Source organism: Cavia porcellus, unplaced genomic scaffold, assembly GCF_034190915.1.
Source record: "Cavia porcellus strain 051 isolate PalLab524CR breed Dunkin Hartley unplaced genomic scaffold, mCavPor4.1 scaffold_19, whole genome shotgun sequence".
In the NCBI taxonomy this organism is placed as follows: domain Eukaryota; kingdom Metazoa; phylum Chordata; class Mammalia; order Rodentia; family Caviidae; genus Cavia; species Cavia porcellus.
The window spans coordinates 37,170,483-37,188,331 of NW_026947502.1; the positions used below are offsets into that span (position 1 = coordinate 37,170,483).

At 37.5% G+C, this 17,849-nt stretch overlaps 1 long non-coding RNA gene across 1 annotated transcript in view; it reads left to right on the forward strand.

Annotated features, from left to right (window-relative positions):
- Nucleotides 1-248: 248 nt before the first annotated feature.
- The window catches only part of LOC134471640 (uncharacterized), a 36,118-nt gene continuing 18,517 nt past the window's right edge, over nt 249-17,849 (forward strand). Inside the window, exon 1 of the long non-coding RNA XR_010041148.1 lies at nt 249-3,283. This is a non-coding gene — a long non-coding RNA (uncharacterized LOC134471640). The remainder of the gene's footprint in view (nt 3,284-17,849) is intronic.

Consider the following 17,849-nt stretch of genomic DNA (forward strand, 5'->3'; position numbering starts at 1 on the left):
GCGGTGTCTGGTGTAATGGGCTGCAGGCCGGGGCCGGACGAGCCCTAGAGCGGCTTCACATCACTGACGCGGCAGCTGAGCCATTGGGCCGGGAGAGGGCGGCGGCCGCTCCCGGAGCAACCGCCTAGGGCTGGGCGGGACACCGCGGCGAAGCGGTGCGCCGAGTGGCGGAGCCTCGAGCTCTGCGCGTGCGCCGGGCGGGGAGGGGCGGGGCTCCTCGGGAGCCGGGCCGCGAGCTCCACGAGAAACAGGCCGGCGTGCCGTGGGACTAGGGAGGGGCGACCAGGGAGTGGGCGGGGCCGCAGGCTCCGAGAGAGACGTCCGGGCGCACGGGATTGGGCGGGATGCCGCGAGGGGCACTGGGCGTGGCGCCGCAGGGCTGCCGAAGTATCGCGAGCTCGAGGCCCTGTCTTCTCGTCCCCACCTTTTGGTTAACATTCGGTTCTGAAAATCTGGCGGGGTAGGGTCTGCAGTGTTTCTGTTGGCTCCCCTGGACTCTCTCGTCTTGTCTCGTCGTCCTTCGTTCGGCCCTGAAACACCGAACTCGTGACGAGTGCCGAAACAAGAAGACACAACAAAAATTTCTCCAATTATGAACGACAAACCAGGAAATGAAAGAAACATAAAGAATTATTTATGTGAATGAAAGGAGTTATTACCTCACTAGGTATGAAGTAATTTTCTAGAATTTGTGCCGTGAAGTCTTGGGATGTTCGGTATCTCACTAGTTTGAAGAAGAGTTTAAGTATGTTCAGGGAACAATGTCCATAACAAAGCGCGAAAAATAATTTTGAAAATGGACTGGCAATTTCTTGAACATTACATTTGAAGAAACAAAGTCACAGTTCTTTAGTACCACTGGAGAAAAGGGCATTTTCGTCTAATCTTCAACATCATCAGTATAGCCGTCCAAAATGTTAGCAGACATACAGCACTAAAAACACTTTCTAAAAAAAACTCCACAGCTCTGTTTTTATATTTGCCTATAGCATCAAAAGTTTACGAATTTTTGCATAATTGAATTATGATTTTCGTACAGCCATGTTTTATAGTTTTCGCTTGCCACACTAAATATTTCACGTTTTTACAATCTTAATTTATAAATGTAGCATATTACCCTTGGTTTGTACATACGCTCAACATCAGATCTTCAGAATTGAAACTGATATCACTAAGAAGGAAATGTGAAAGAAAAATATAAGTGAAACGTGATGTATATACATTTTAAAACTATCCACTTACAGTGGAACACACCTGTAATCTGAGCAATCAGGGAAAACACAAAATAAAAACAAAAAGCAGTGGGTATATGGGAGCATACCTGTAACCTCAGCACTCTAGGAGACTCAAGTAGAAAGATCACAAATTTCAGCCCAACCTGGACAATTTAGTAACTTAGGAACACCTTGTGAAACCGTGTAGTAGAGCTAACAGATTAATTCCAGGCTCTTGTATATGTGGAGCAATGAATTCAAAGTGTACATGCAATGGTTTTAAAAAAGCAACTACATTTATAGAAAATAATGGGAAGATATGATAAGGCACACACTAACAGAAAAGTGCTGTTAGGGAGACAGGGTAATAAAAAGTACAGCGCACAGGTAAATCGAGCTTGGAATTTATAGGATGTGCACCCCAAACCGAATGAAATGTAGTTTATTATGAAGGCCCTGGGTTCAATCTTTAGTGCCTAAATAAATAAAAAGCCAAGAGAACAACTTTTTTGTTGTTTCTTGAAGCAGGGACATTCTATGTATTTCAAGGCTGGCCATGAACTCACTATATATAGCCAGGCTGGCTATAAACTCCTATGTAACCCAGGCTGACTTTAAAATCTCAATGATCCTCCTGTCTCACCCTCCAAGTATTGGGATTACAGACATACACCGCCAGACATGAAGACAACTTTATTAGCTCCAGTTATAGGTTACTGTTCTACACTCCTAGAATATAGCCAGCAATCATTGTCCTGACAAAGACCTAATTTACACTGACCTCTCTTTCTCATCTAATTCAACAAAATGTTATAAAAAATTTGTCAGTTAACTTTAAAGTGACATGCATATCCTCCATGGGATCCCTAAGGCCTAGATGGACATGGTTTTAAGGCTACCTTGTTTCTCAGTTTTCAGCTTCTCCTACAATATTCCTTCCTGAAATCCATCCACTGGTGACAGGTATGCCGCTAAAGTGTCTTAATGGTTTATTTCCCTACTGTTTCACAATACTTTAATTTTTCCAGTTTACCAAAAGGAAAAGCATACCTTTCTGGTATTGAGAATGTTTAAGTGATGCATTACTCATGAAAGTAAAAACCCCAGGAAACTTTTGTAAGTTCCTTATTAATTTAAAATATGCTGCAGGAAGAAAGCATATAGTTCTAATGAACAGGTAATGAATTCTCAATGTCCAAATAATTCCTTTTCACAAAGTGTGTCCTAAAGATCACTGAGTTTATAAATTAGAAGGAATTAAAAGAATTGAGTGACATTGATAAAGGCAAAATTCCTTATAGCTCTATCTGCTTACTAATGTGATAATCTTTTCAAAATTTTCTCTGAAGTTTTTCATTGATAATAATGAAAAATTGAGAAAATATAGATGATGATCTGTCACATTCTTGTTAGAAGCAGTATTTAATATCAATGTATGCATGAATCTATTAAAATCATATTTAATAATTATAAGTATTTTAATATATTTGTATTATCTGAACACTCAATTATTACTAATAAATACAATGATGTCTCAGCTTAGAAAAAAGTGTTCAACTACTTGCATTCTTTCAGCCATGGGAAATTTTAATAAATTTTAAAATTTCAATTTGCGTTTTCACTGAAGAAAGATATAATAGTGTGATTCATAAAAAATTCAAACATAAAAATTATAAATCAAGATATACTCGATAGGGTTTTCAGCATGGGAAAAGAGAAAAAATTAAACAGTAGCCTTTATTCCAAGGATGTGGAGAGGAGTCCAAGGACCAAAGATGGCCTGGCCTCTTCTGATCCGGACTTGGGGTGTGGGATATATATATATAAAACCTCTGAGTGGGGTTGCTCTTAGGGTGGGCATTGGTGACACAGGAGCAGCTGATTGGGACTTTCTTCACGCCACTGGTAAAGGAAAAAGAAAGTTGTCATAGGGGAAGGAGGAAGTGACTTGGTTCTGCCTCCCACTGCCGTAATATCGTGTCTAGGGCAAAATCCTTTCAACACTCCTGGAGGGGTAGGAATATGAAATTATGAGTATGAAGAGAAGAATAAATTTTGTAAAATATTCTGTAAGTAGAGTTTTTACTTTTTAAAAAATGGTTGATAGTAAGAATAATTGCCATAAATTGGACTTACTTGTAAGTGCAATTGTTCTAAACTGTTAATTTTACAGCATATAAGAAACTGCATTCTTTGCAACTAATTTATGATAAAAAATTTAGAATGTTTAAAAATATGATAAAAAGAAGGCTTTATGTATGTGATCAAAAATGTTTGAAGACCACTGACTTATTAATCACAGTCCTAAAGATTTGGGCAATATTTGTTCCTCCAATTTTTTTTTTCTGTTAAATAGAAATTCATCTAAATTTTTTTGTGTGTGCTTTAAAGACTTCACCATGGAAAATAAAATTTTTGCTAATATGTTTGTTTCTTCTTTGTAAGAGAGAATCATTTTGTTGATGTCTTGTACCAAGTAGCTACTTTAAAGATGATACAGTGTATATTAATTATTTCTTTTCAGAACATTCAATGATTTTAGGACTTAAAAATATTTCAGTTACCATGGATTTCTTTTCTTCTGCCAGTCTGTTTCTTTTGATTGGAGACTTGAGACCATTAGCATAGATGGTTAAAACTGGTATCTGTTGACTTATCCTTGTCATACTATTTTCGTGTTGTTGGTTCCCTTTTCTCCCTCTGGTCAATTGCTTGCCTTCCCTGGTAGAGTCATTCTGTTGGAGTTCAGGGAATTGTAGTCCTTGTTATCTCTTTTTAGAATGTCCTCCCAAACATTTGGAGTATTGGTTTGTTGGTTTTGAATTTTTTAAGTGTTTTTTGTCATGGGCAAGTCTCAGAAGGAGGTGATGGTGAGACTGACCTTAGAGGATCAGTGGGAGTAAATCAGCCAAAAATAGAAGGGAGAAAATACTATTTAGGAAGTAGGAAGCTAAGAGAACATGAGCAATGGCCTCTTCCTCCTTCCCTTTCTCATCAAATATTGATACCTTAAGCTATCTTCTGGATACACTAAATTTCCACTTCCTTCACTGAAAGTGCATTCAAACACACCATTTTTTATTTCTACACTCAATCAGAATTTGCCTGTTCTCAATGTCACTGCTGTCTCACAGATTTTATGAGTAAAATTCAATTAAAATTATCTACTTAAGCCAAGAGTGGTGATGCATACCTGTAACCCCAGCACTCTTGAAGCTGAGGTAAAAAAAAAAAAAAATCACTGCGAGTTCAAGATCAGCCTGGGTTGCACAGTGAGCTCATAAAAAAAAAAATAAACCTATAAAAAGCAAAAATGTTATCTTGCAATTCTAAATCTTAGAAACACACAGGGCAGAATTCTTTTAGCAGGGATAGTTCAGTCTCTATTACTTAAAAAAGAGGCAGCAACTTGATGAGCAAATTCTAACAATTTTTTCTTGGCACAATCTCCCTCTTTGGTATGGTGCTATCACTTTACTTATCACACTGTCATACACTAGAAGTCTTGCATCATTGTAAAAGTATACATTTCTTTCCTTTGTTATCTCATTTCCTGAAATTGTCAGGATTCTAGCTCTCTAAGAGCAATGGAGAAGAAAGAATCTGAAGATCCTAAAGAATTAACTTCCTCCCTCGTTTTCCAACCCAACTCACCCAAAGATTGTCTAGCCTTTCTGGCATAAAAACCCCAAATTTCTTGGCAATGTGAGATGCGGTTGGTAACTTGGAAACAGAGGTTCTGTTCTAAGGATTCTTTGTAGCTTAAGAGTCTTGCAGGAGTGAAACATAAAGGAGGCCAAAGTCAACCCCAGGTTGAGGTCACTGTCAGTGGCAGGTTCCTGTCCGCACACCAGGCATAGCTGGGACTAATCTATGGGTGTTAATGACTGTGGCTACAGTTTCAGATTCAGTCCTTCCTCCCTTAGCCGCTATCCATGACCCTGACTGGCTTTAGGAGTATGTGGATGTCCATTCAGATAACCAAGAGAGCTCCAACCACACTAGTCATTCCTTGGCCTCAGCCCTAGACTGCTGATCGATACAGAAATTATCTAGCCTCAACATCTGTCCATCTTATCTCATCTCTGTCAATTATGTGTACTCTGGTTGACCACATCTCTCCCTAAATTCCTTATAATTGTACCTAGGCCATCATCAATAATTGTGCATAGGCCTTGAGCCTAAAAAGGTAGACTTTATCCATTGTTTAGTGATGCCTCGGAGACCATGCGACAGCTGATAGACAAAATGGGGCTAGACCTTGTCTCGGGCCAATTAAAAGTGTTGACCCAAGATACCAAAGAGATGGTAACCAAAAATAAAAATTAAAGGTCTAAGTAGGTGACTGAGGATATAGAGATTGCTGAGCTAAAAGCTAAGTAAAAAGAGGTACACAAAAGTTACTAGTATTCTTAAGACAAAATAAAATACAAAAATATATATTGATTATAGATAAAAGATTTTATTCCTTCCAAATTCTTAAGAGATCTCTGATAACGTACCTACAACAAAATCTGACTAGTCTACTTATAGTTATAAATTCTAAATTTGTAAAAGTTATTATACTTTAATTTGGTCAAAAATATACTTGAGTACATTCCAATTTTGTAAGAGATTTGTCTGTGTGCCCAGTCTGTTAAACTGTGTACTTGTTTCTTTATCTGTCATATTCATGAATAGGTATTCATTTTTATTTGAGCTCAACAATTTTTTTCTCTTTCCCTTTTTCCTTTTGTATTTTTAGATCATTTGTTCAAATTTTAATTTGGTTTAAAATTTAAAAAGCATGTTTCCATCCGGGCTGCCAACTTGTCAAAATGATGCTAAAATTGGGTGTATAGATGTTATGTGTATTGTTGTTTATATATTATTACTTGAGAGTCTCTTGTTCAAAAATTATGTATTAAATGTTGTGATTGGATTTTCATATGTCATCAAAAAATTGTTACAATAGTTAAAAATCCCTTAGAGTGTGGAGAGATTATTGGACAGGACTCCAATTGATAAATAAAAAATCAACTACCTAAAATAATATTAATCAGTTCTGGGGCATTAATTAAAAACCCCAATGATCTCCATAGCTCTATGGGAGGCACTACAATAATTATTATTAAAAATATATTATTGTGATATGGTTACATTGGTCATCAAAAAAGATTAAGTTTTCCAGTCAATAAAGTTTTTGATTTAAATATGCTTTGATACAAAGTTTTCATATGCTATGACAATTGATTGTTATTAGCCTTGTGGTATATTAAGTGTATTCACACCTCCAGATATACAGGTCTTCCAAAAATAAAACAGAAATAATTTATGGTAATAGACTTTTCTTTCAGATTCAGACCTCTGCCTTTAACAAAAACTTATCAGACACACATTCCACTAATGCTCAATAAGTTAAGTAAAAGCTTCTTATATACTAGATGGAGACAGTTAACTAAAAGGGATGTTTTACGTCAAAATAAAAATTCAGGTGTGTCACAAAAATGTCATCAAGATTGTCATCAACCCAGAATAATATGATGTATAGTTTGGATTCCTAATTTTCTGTAAAATATATATTGTTTTTTAACATTCTACAGGACTTTAAATACTAAAACATCCATGGTTGTTAAAAAATAATTCTGTTTTATGATCTAAGATGCTTGATATTCAGATAAGATAATAATGTTAAGCTTACTGCCTCTGTTACACTATAATGTTATCAATTTTTTCTTCTAGATGTTCAATATTTAGACACCAAAATTTAAAAAAAAATATATAGGCTAGGAGGACAGCCAATGTTTTGGCTATAGCCCTCCAAGGTCAATAAAGAATCAGGACAGCGTGCTGCAACATCCTGTATTCAGTGAGTTCCTCATCTTCTAACCAAGGAGATTGTGAAACCACACAAAAAGTGATCAACAATATATCACAACAATAGTGTGCCTAAAAACAGCCACAAAAAAAAAAAATCTTCCAAGCTTTCATAAAAAAACAACTTAGTCAAGCAATGGTCATGACTCATCCAGATGGCTGACACTGACAGAAGTACTAAAAGGTGCTGTGCATGGTTCCAAGAGAATTCCTAAAGAGACTTAACTAATCTTAGTAAATAGTAAAACATTAAATTTAATTAATACAGGTCTCACTTGTTCTTAAATATCCAACAACAAAAAAAAGCATAACCACAAAAAAAATCATCTACAGAGTCCTCCAATTTCAAACACATCTCCTCCAATTTCATTTAAACACCCTTTGTTTGCAAGTACAAAAAACAGCAAAGTAGAAATATTGAGAGCCACTAAAGCTGGTGATCAATCCCACATGCAAGACTAAAGTAAAGCTGGTCCCAAAAACAGAGTGCTGGAGGCAAGTCACATAAACAAGCTGCTCCAGTCCAAAAAACATCAAACCCTTAGATTGTCATGTATGTGGATTGCTAGGCAACAGGGTGTCATGTGACACTAACTTGCCAAATGTATAAACAAATGCACCACATTGGTTGAGCAGTTCTTTTCCTCCCATCAAGAGAGAGGGAGCCACCTTATCCCAGCTTTCTGTGTCTTTATTTCTTCACCTTCTTGCTGCCCTTCACAGTCCTTACTCAAAGATTTGAGAGTTTTGTGGGCCAAGGCAGTAGAGATTTTAGTCCATAGTCACTTGCTCCAAGTCTGGGTAGCATGGCAGTGAGGCATAGTAGAGGAGAAAACTGGTCTTTGCATGGTAGCAGGGAGCAGAGAGAGCGAGAGATCAAGGAAGAAGGGAGGGAGAGAGACCCAGGCTATGTCCCCAGTGACCCATTTCATTCAGACCAGGCTTCAACCCCCAGCATCACATTTAGCTGTGAATCACCACTGGACCAACCCATTGATGAATATCGCGCCCTTGTAATCCAAATACCTCCCTAAATCCCCATCTATGAGTGATGAGGCTTTGGAGATACATTTTTTTCATTTTTTAAAATCATTACTAGCTATTATAATGTCTTGTTTCTTCAAAATAGCTGTTCATACCATCACAGACAATAAAAATCAAACAACCCAGAATAAAACCATTCCAACTAATGAATGAAAACATAAGGCTTCAAAGCAATATAATGGGGAGTCATGAGGGGATACATTTAAATATAAGCCATCACATCCTCCAGCTTCTGAAGAGGGAGCCTTGCAGGTGCGAATTCCCATCATTTGCCTGGCTGCTGTGAATTCTTGCCTCTCTTCCTCATTCAGTTAGTGCCTGTGTAGTGGTACAGTCGGACAGAAAAGCTGGACACATATCCACTCTTCAGGATCTATGTGTTGAAGGCTGATAGACTGTCACCGCAGTTGTGAGAATTGCTTGAGCAATGAGCTTATCAACTGGTCTACAGGCAAAACAGCCAGACCCTAAACGAGCATCTCTGATGTTGAGTTCTATATCAGCACCAGACTGATGCCAGATGGAGCTACACTCTTATCAGTTATAGACATATGCCACTCAACCTGAAGTCATAGGACCCACACTGTACTGCAGAGCAAAGTCCATCTCTTTTAACCCAGTAGCCTATCTAGTTTCTGCACAGAGCAGAGAATCTCTATTTCTTCCCCTACCTTGGTCCAGCCCCACACCCCACCTGGGCCCTCTTCCAGCCCTGGGTAGAATGGTTCAGACATCTCTGAAAAGGGCCTGTTGGCTAGGCCCTACATGGTCGAGTATTTTTTTGGTGCTTTACTTTTTTTCAGAGTCTGCAAAATTAACTTTCCTTTTACAACCTCACTACTTTGGTGATTTGCACCTGCTCCAACCCCTCCTTCAAAGCTGCCTTCCCACATCCACCAATACTATTCCCACACATCAGCTCGCAGTGACCTCTACCAACACACTGTTTGAAGGTCCTCTTCCAATCATGCAGTTGGAAAGAATCATTATTAATGCTCTGTTTTCTGCCATGACGACTACCCCAAATTCCAAAGCTTCTTCAACACCTGGAGGATGCTCAAAACTCTAGGATTCTCATGCTATCCATCTTCCCAGTGGAATCCATTATATCCTGGTAAGACCAGGAAACTAAAGGGCGGAGGAAGAAGGAACATCTGTTCTCCTATTGTCAGAGGCCTAGCTAAAAATGGCAACATATTATTTCATAGGACAAGGGCCTGGACAAACTGAGGTGTGAGGAAATCTACTTCTCCTAACTGAGAAGCCTAGCTCAAAGTGGCAACTCCATGATTTCTTTGTTTCATTTTTCATATGCCCAGTAAATAGTCCAACAAAGTGTGTATAAATCCTGCACTTGGGCACCTCCTCAGCATCCTCCATTGAGACATCTCTCAGCGAGAACTTTTCTTTATTCTCTCTATAAATTACATTTGGTTCATTCCCCACTGATGTCTATCAACTTCACCCTTCATCATCCTCCAGAGAAAAGCCCAGAGAAAAGATGGGTTACACTTGTTTAAGAGTCAATAATGTGATTCTATCCTAGTGTAAGCCCCATCTCATTTCCTACCCCTCTGACGTCCTGAGCATCTGGTCATTGTCCATTGATTCTGCACCTCTCATATATTCCTTAGATCTTCCTGCACAGGCCAGCATCTTTCACAGTTGATCCTTCTGAAGAGGGCAGTGTTTCAGAAGGGTGACTCTCTCTGACCCAAATTCTACTATTTCTGGCTTCTTTTTCCTGTACCAACGGGCAGTTCCAACATGTCTTATCCTAGTTTAGGAACTCACTCTGATGGAAGAAACCTTCCTCTTTTTCTTGCTGGAGGCAGCCATGAACACACCTTCAAGCTCCCATTGCTTCTTGATTGGAAGTTCCCTTGCCCGTTGGTCCTGATTGTCACTGAGGTAGCTGTGCCTCTTGACAAAGGTGGCTTCCATTTGGTCCTTTCACTGGCATTATTCTCTGCCACTTAGTAAATAGGTCTCATGTCAAGTCTTGCCCTCTCTTCCTGCCACACCTACAATCAAGCCTTGCATGAAGAGTCCTAGTCTGAAGAGGATGAGTCCCTTAGTATTAGTTTTAAGAGTTTAGTACTCCTATGGAGCAGTCCCTGGAATCATCTGAAGACTAATCTTACTGGTACATCTATGCTACAGACTTAAGGACCTCCTTGTGAGAAATACAGAAGCAGGCTAGAGATGTATCCTTAAAACACTGATATATATCCATCCCACATGAGATCAGCAAAATCACTTTGCCTGGACTTTTTTTTTCTAAATTACTTTATTGTTAATTACTTTATTTTACATAATAAACATTTTCCCATATCCTTTATACAAGCTTCAACGTCTTGGTCTGGGACACCCAGCTGAAGGATACCAGAAATATGTTTTACCATCTAAGTCCTTATGGAAAGTAGTCATAGGGACTGGTCACTGGTGGGAACAAGTATCTTTCATGTATTCATTGATTCATTCACTGAGCCACTCATTCTTTCAGTAGATATTTATTGCTGACTATGCACCACGCAGTGGTAAGCCTGAGAATACAGTGTACATGAGCAAGACTGTTTTGTAAATACCTACCTGAAGTATAAAGGCTTTCCATTGTGGTTTTGCATGGGCTGGGGAGGAAGGTATTCCAGAGATAATGATCATTGAGCAGAAACCTGAAGAGCAAATAAGCGTTCATATTGATGAGGAGAGGTGAAGAATTTCCAGGCAGAGAGAAATGATCAGAGACTAGAGTGGCACTGGCTGCTGAAGAACTGAAAGAAGTTCTTCATGGCTGGAACAGAACTTGCAAAACAGTAATGGTTAGAAACAAAGGCAGAGTTTGGAAGGAGAGAGGCCGTGGAATTATTAAGAAGTCATAATTTGAACTTGATGCCCTCACAATAAGGTTTTCAGGTAGAACCCATACCTGAACTCATGGGGCTGGGTCAGACCTAGCTTCTGCTAGGTGTGAGGAAGCTAAGCAAAAATCAATTTTTGGCTTTACTGAAAGAAGTTCCTGAATGATGCTGAAATCTGTTCAACACAATCATGGGTTCCACAGCCAATGACCCTTGATGACAAGTCTTTACAGATATCAGGGTCTGCCTCCTGATCAGTAGAAAGAAAAGAGTAATTTACCTGTGCTCCATCTCCTCAAAAACAAAGATAAGACAAAAAAACAACAGGAAATCCAATACCCAAAATGTAACCAATAGGGTCTGGCACTATAATCCTCTGCTTTCCCATACTAGAAGAGCCTGATGTGCTTCAGTTCTCCTTTTTAATGACATCACAATGAACAATAATACCCAGAATGTATTTGTTTCCATACAATCACAAGCCTGGGCCCCTGGGTTAAATAATGTAAAGTCCTATCCATTGTCCTTGGAAAAATATGAATTTGCAAAAACCCTGAAAAAAATGTTTACATGTGTTGGGAAAGAAAAATGTTTTTTTACAATTTTATTTAAGAGGAAAAAGAGAAAAAAACAAAACAAAACAAAGCAGTGTAAGGGTACAAGTAATACAGAACTACAAAAAAAAAAAAAAAAAAAACCAGTAAGAAATCACCAGTTAATAGATTACACATTATCATCTTAGAGAGAGTTGCTCAAGTCACAGTATCAAAGCATACAAAGTGGACATTCAAACAGAGAGACTACAAACAGTTGTGTTCAATGATCCAATCAAAAACATTAATATGGTCATCTATTTAACACCCCTAAACACACTTGCAGTTGTATCCTTTAGAGCACTTTTTTTCCCTCTCTTTTTTACAACAAAATTTACACATTTTGGGTTTTATTACTCCTTAGTTCTTGTTACTTTTTTTTGGAAGAGAATAAAGTCAAATATGGCAAAACACTGCTGTCAGTCAAAACCAAGGATAGACATAGCACATGATGTAAAAACAGAGTACAAGGTTATCAACAATGGTTACCATAATGCCTCTTTCTTCCTTAAAAATAATTGTCTATCTCATTAGGTATTATAGAGTTGAAAAAAAACAGTAGAGAACAAGACCAATAAAACCTAAACCTTGTAAACATTACAGAACTTCCAAAGAAGATAATAGTCAAACCAGAATGGGCATCATAGTGAATCTTATTGCCTTCAAAGTAGTTGCCTATAGCCTCAAACTTGATATTATCATACAGAACGGAACAGAGTCTAATCAGTCAAAACAAGATAGTGGGAGTATTACAGGACTTCAAATCAAGTTAATAGGAAATCAAAAAAGTTACTATAATATATCCTGCTAATTTTTTTTATTTTTCCCCTTAATTAAAAAATCATAAAAAATAACTAAATAATTTTTTAATGAATAAGGGAGAGATTGAGATAAAAGAGGACATAACAACATAACAATACAGGTCAAAGCATGACAGTTTCAGCAACCTAGTGCTTCACCACTAAATAACCTGATTTAATAGTAGTTACCATAGTGTCTTTTTTTTGAAATGTTTGAATATAACTTCATATACTACAGCTTCAAACATATCAAGTCAGTGCAAAACCACTCAAGTGGATGAAGACATTGTAGGGTATTTAGAACCAGCTAACAGAAAATGAACAATGGTTTCTACATTATCTCTTTGCCTATAACAATTTTTGTTTATACTATCACATATAATAAAATCCAGCAAGATACATCATGATAAAATCAATGGAGACAGAAGAGCCATAGTTTGGTGGGGCTCCAAAACAAGATGATAGTAAATCAGCACTAGCTATTATGATGACTTATTTTCTTCAAAATAGCAGTTCATTTCATCACAGGCAATAATATCAAGCAGCCCAGAATAAAGCCATTCCAATTAATAAGTGAAAACTTTATAAGGCTTCAAGGCCACATAATGGGGAATCATGATTACCACATACTTTTATGTATTTGAATCATTAGTTACATTAGGGAAACTATTCAGCATTCACACATGCGAGATTGATTTATTTCACTTATGAGTATGGTCTCAAGCTGCGCCCATTTATTGATAAATATCTCAATGTGATCCTTCTTTATAGCTGAGTAATACTCCATTGTATAGAAATACCACAACTTTTTTATCCATTCCTCAGTTGATGGACACTTGGGTTGTTTCCAAGATCGGGCAATTACAAATTGTGCTGCTACAAACATAAGTGCCCATATATCACTGTGGTATGATGCTTTCAGTTCTTTTGGGAATATGCCTAGAAGTGGAATAGCTGGAACAAATGGGACTTCCAATCCCAGTTTTTTGAGAAATCTCCAGACTGACCTCCACAAAGGTTGTACCAGTTTACACTCTCATCAACAGTGTAGGAGAGTTCCTTTTTCCCCACAGCCTCTCCAGCATTTGTTGTTGTTGGTTTTCTTGATCCTGGCCATTCTTTCAGGAATGAGATGGAATCTCAGTGTAGTTTTAATTTGCATTTCTCTAATGACCAATGATGATGAACATTTTTTCATGTATTTATTTGCCATTTGTATTTGTTCATCTGAGAAGTGTGTTTTCATCTCAGATGCCCATTTTTGGATTGGGTCTTTGAATTTTAGGGGTCTGAGTTTTTTTTCATTCTTTATGTGTTTTAGACAAAAGTCCTTTGTCTGAGAGAGAGTTCACTAAGATCTTTTCCCAGTTTGTGGGTTTTCTTTTCACTATGCTGGAGATTTCTTTTGACATGCAGAAACCTTTTAATAAGAGGTGGTCCCAGTTATTGATTCTGGGAAGTATTTCCCGTGCAGTTTGAGTCCTGTTCATGAATTCTCTACCTACCCCTATGTCTTCAAGGTTTTTACCCAATTTGTCTTCCAATAGATCTAGTGTTTCTGTTTTAATATTCAGATCTTTGATCCATTTAGATTTTAATTTAATACATGGTGATAGGCATGGGTCTAGCTTTAGTTTTCAGCAAATGGAGAGCCAGTTTTTCCAACACCATTTATTAAAGAGACTGTCATTCTTCTAGTGAACCTGCTTGGCTCCTTTATCAAAGAAAAGGAGGTTGAATGTGTTTGTAGTTGTGGTTGTATCCTCTAATCTATTCCATTGATCTTTGGCTCTGTTTTGATTCCAGTACCATGTTGATTTTACTACTGTTGCTTTGTAGTATAACTTCAAGTCAGGGACTGGGATGCCTCCTGCCTTGCCTTTGCTGCTTAGAATTGCCTTTGCTATTCTAGGTCTCTTCTGGTTCCAGATGCATTTTAGGAGTGATTTCTCTAGATTTATAAGGTATGTTGATGGTATTTTTATTGGGATTGCATTGAATCTGTATAACAGTTTTGGGAGAATGGCCATTTTTACAATGTTTGTTCTTCCTATCCATGAGCAAGGGCTGTCTTTCCATTTTCTGAGATCATCTTCAATTTCTTTTTTCAGTGTATTATAATTTTCACTGTATAGGTTTTTTACTTCTTTCATAAGAATAATTCCTAAATATTTCATTTTTTTGCTTACTAGTATGAAGAGTATGGTTTCTCTTATTTCCCTCTCTGTGATTTTGTTGTTAGTGTATAGGAATGCTATTGATTTCTGAGTATTGATTTTGTATCCAGCTACATTACTGAATTTATTTATTATATCTAAGAGTCTTTCAATGGTGTTTAGGGGGTCTTCTATGTAGAGTATCATGTCACCTGCATACATGATAATTTAACTTCTTCTTTTCCTATCTTTACCCCTTTTATTTCTCTCTCTTGTCTAATTGCTCTGGCTAGTACTTCCAGTACTACATTAAATAGGAGTGGTGACAAAGGACATCCTTGTCTTGTGCCTGATTTTAAAGTAAAGGCATTCAATTTTTGCCCATTTAGTATGATGCTGGCTGTTGGTTTGTCATAAATGGCCTTTATTATATTGAGGTAAAGACCATCTATTCCAATTTTCTGTAAAGTTCTTATCATGAATGAATGTTGGACCTTATTGAAGGCTTTTTCTGCATCTATAGAAATGATCATGTGATTCTTACTTTTGGCTTTATTGATATGGTGGATTACATTTATTGATTTATGTATATTGAACCATACCTGCATTCCTGGGGATGAATCCCACTTGGTCATGGTGTATAATCTTCTTGATGATTTGCTGCACCCTATTTGCCAATATTTTATTGAGGATTTTTGCATCTGTGTTCATTAGGGAGATTGGTCTATAGTTCTCTTTTTTAGTTGGGTCTTTCTCAGGTTTTGGTACTAGAGTAATATTTGCTTCCAGGAATGACTTGGGAAGGATTGCTTCCCTTTCAATTTCATTGAAGAGTTTGAGGAATGTCGGCATTAGGTCTTCTTTGTATTTCTTGTAGAATTCTGCAGTGAATCCATCTGGGCCTGGGCTCTTCTTTGTAGGTAAGGACTTAATTACATTTTCAATTTCATTAATAAAGATTGGGTTATTCAGCAGTTTTACATCCTCTTGATCTAGCTTTGGTACTTCATATGTTTCTAGGAATCTATCTATTTCTTCTGTGTTATCAAACTTTTGAGAGTAGAGGTTTTTGAAATAGGTGTTGATGATCTTCTATATTTCTGTAGAGTCTGTAGTGATTTTATCTTTTTCATTTCTTATTGCGTGAATTTGAGCTTTTTCTTCCCTTTTTAAAATAAGGTTGGCTAGGGGTTTTCGATTTTATTTATTCTTTCAAAGAACCAACTCTTTGATTCATTGATTCTTTGGATTGTTTTCTTAGTCTCTATTGCGTTGATTTCTGCTCTGATTTTTATAATTTCCTCTCTTCTTTTGGCTTTGGGCTTGACTTGTTCTTCTTTTTCTAGCTGTTTGAGGTGTAGCATCAGGTTATTTATTTGTATTCGTTCTGTTTTCCTGATGTGGGAACTCAGTGCAATAAATTTTCCTCTGAGGACAGCTTTCATTGCATCCCACAGATTCTGGGAAGTTGTATCTGTATTTTCATTTTCTTGTAGATATTGTTTAATTTATTCTTTAGTTTCCCTGTGACCCACTGATTACTCAATAGTGTGTTATTCAGTTTCTATGTGTTCGTGGGATTTTTGCAGTATCTTTTATCATTAATTTCTAATTTCAAAGCACTATGATCTGATAACATGCAAGGGATGATTTCAACTCTTTTGCATTTGATTAAATATGTTCTGTGAGCTAATATATGATCTATTTTAGAGAATGATCCATGTACTGCTGAGAAGAATGTGTATTCTGATGTTGTGGGGTGGAACATTCTGTATATGTCTATCAAGTCCATTTGTTCACAGGTGTGATTCAGTTCTGTTATTTCTTTGCTCATTTTCTGTCTGGTTGATCTGTCCCCTGATGTCAATGTCATGTTAAGGTCTCCTGTTACAATTGTGTTACACATATTTTGAGTTTTCATTTCTGTTAATAGTTGTTTTATATAACTGGGTGCTCTGGAGTTTGGTGCATATATATTTAAGATAGTTATCTCTTCCTCTTGGAGTTTTCCCCTCATGAGTATGTAGTGACCTTCTTTGTCCTTTATGATCATTGTTGGTTAAAAGTTCACGTTGTCTGCAAAAAGAAAAGTGTTTTGAGCAGTGCTAGGTTCTGAGGGTAGGGAAGGGAGAAAGAGAAACCGCGTTTTCAGAAACCTTTTCTGCAGGCATACATTAATGGAAATGTGACTTTTCCTGAAAAGTTGTTTCCCATACATTGGTATTGATTTTGTTGGTAGTGTTATTGTTATTGTTATTGTTATCCTTGGGGTAGTTTACAAGTCTTGATAGAATTAGAGAGGTCAAAGTTCTTGCTTTGGTAGCTCAGGGATTTAGCTGAGTGGCACACAACCTGTCTGGCAAGGTCCTGAGTTCAATTTCTGGTACAAAAAAACGTTCTTGCTTTGGTGAAATTTTCTGGAAATTTTATGTGCACCTGAGAATATTGGGCTGAAAGTTATAGTAACCCTGTTCTTTTGCACCTTTACAATATGTTTATCTCCATCTGTGTCCTAGAAAAGGAAAATGTAACAATGTGCTTTTTTACACCTTCTTTATACTGAGGCATTCTTCAGCCACCGCCCAATTCCCATCACCAACAGAATGCCAATGACAGTGATTATGATGACGATAACCACCATCACCATCATTTTTGAGAACAGATTGTTTTCCAGGTCCTGTGTATTATTTTCCATTCATAAATTCTCTGAGAAATGTGTTGTTGCTGATTTTCTGGTGGTGTTGGCCATAAGATCCAGGGCCTCACATATGCTAGGTGAATCCTCTGCCACTGAGCAACAACCCTAAGCCTTCATATGTGTTTTAAAATGTTGTTTTTAGAAGAAATCAGTACCAAAATACACTATAAGGTTTCTGAGAAAAGTTTTAATTTTGGCTAATGGTTTTGGAAGTTTGGGACTAAATTGGACCCGTGTCTTTTAGTCTGTAGTGACAGCTATGTAACAGGTGGTGTCAGGTGTGTGCGGTGGAGCAAAACCATTGACCTCATCAGCCAGGAAGCAATGATAGGATAGGCGAGGGTCTCATAGCTGTTGAAAGCACAGTCCCCTGACTCAAGGACATCCATGAAGTTTCATTCCTACAGATTTTATGACCTTTTGCTAGTGCCAGCCTTTAACAGTTAGTTTTATGGTGACATTCATCTGGACCACAGCTCGTGCCCACTCAGGGTGAGTTTGGCAGTTTTCTCAGCCTTGTGATCTCTCTTATTATCAGTAGGGGCTACTTGTTGTCCTATCTACTTCCTCTAAGAGCCAGGGCTCCTACTGCGTCCTTTAGCTCCCCCTTTAAGATCTTTGTGGCAC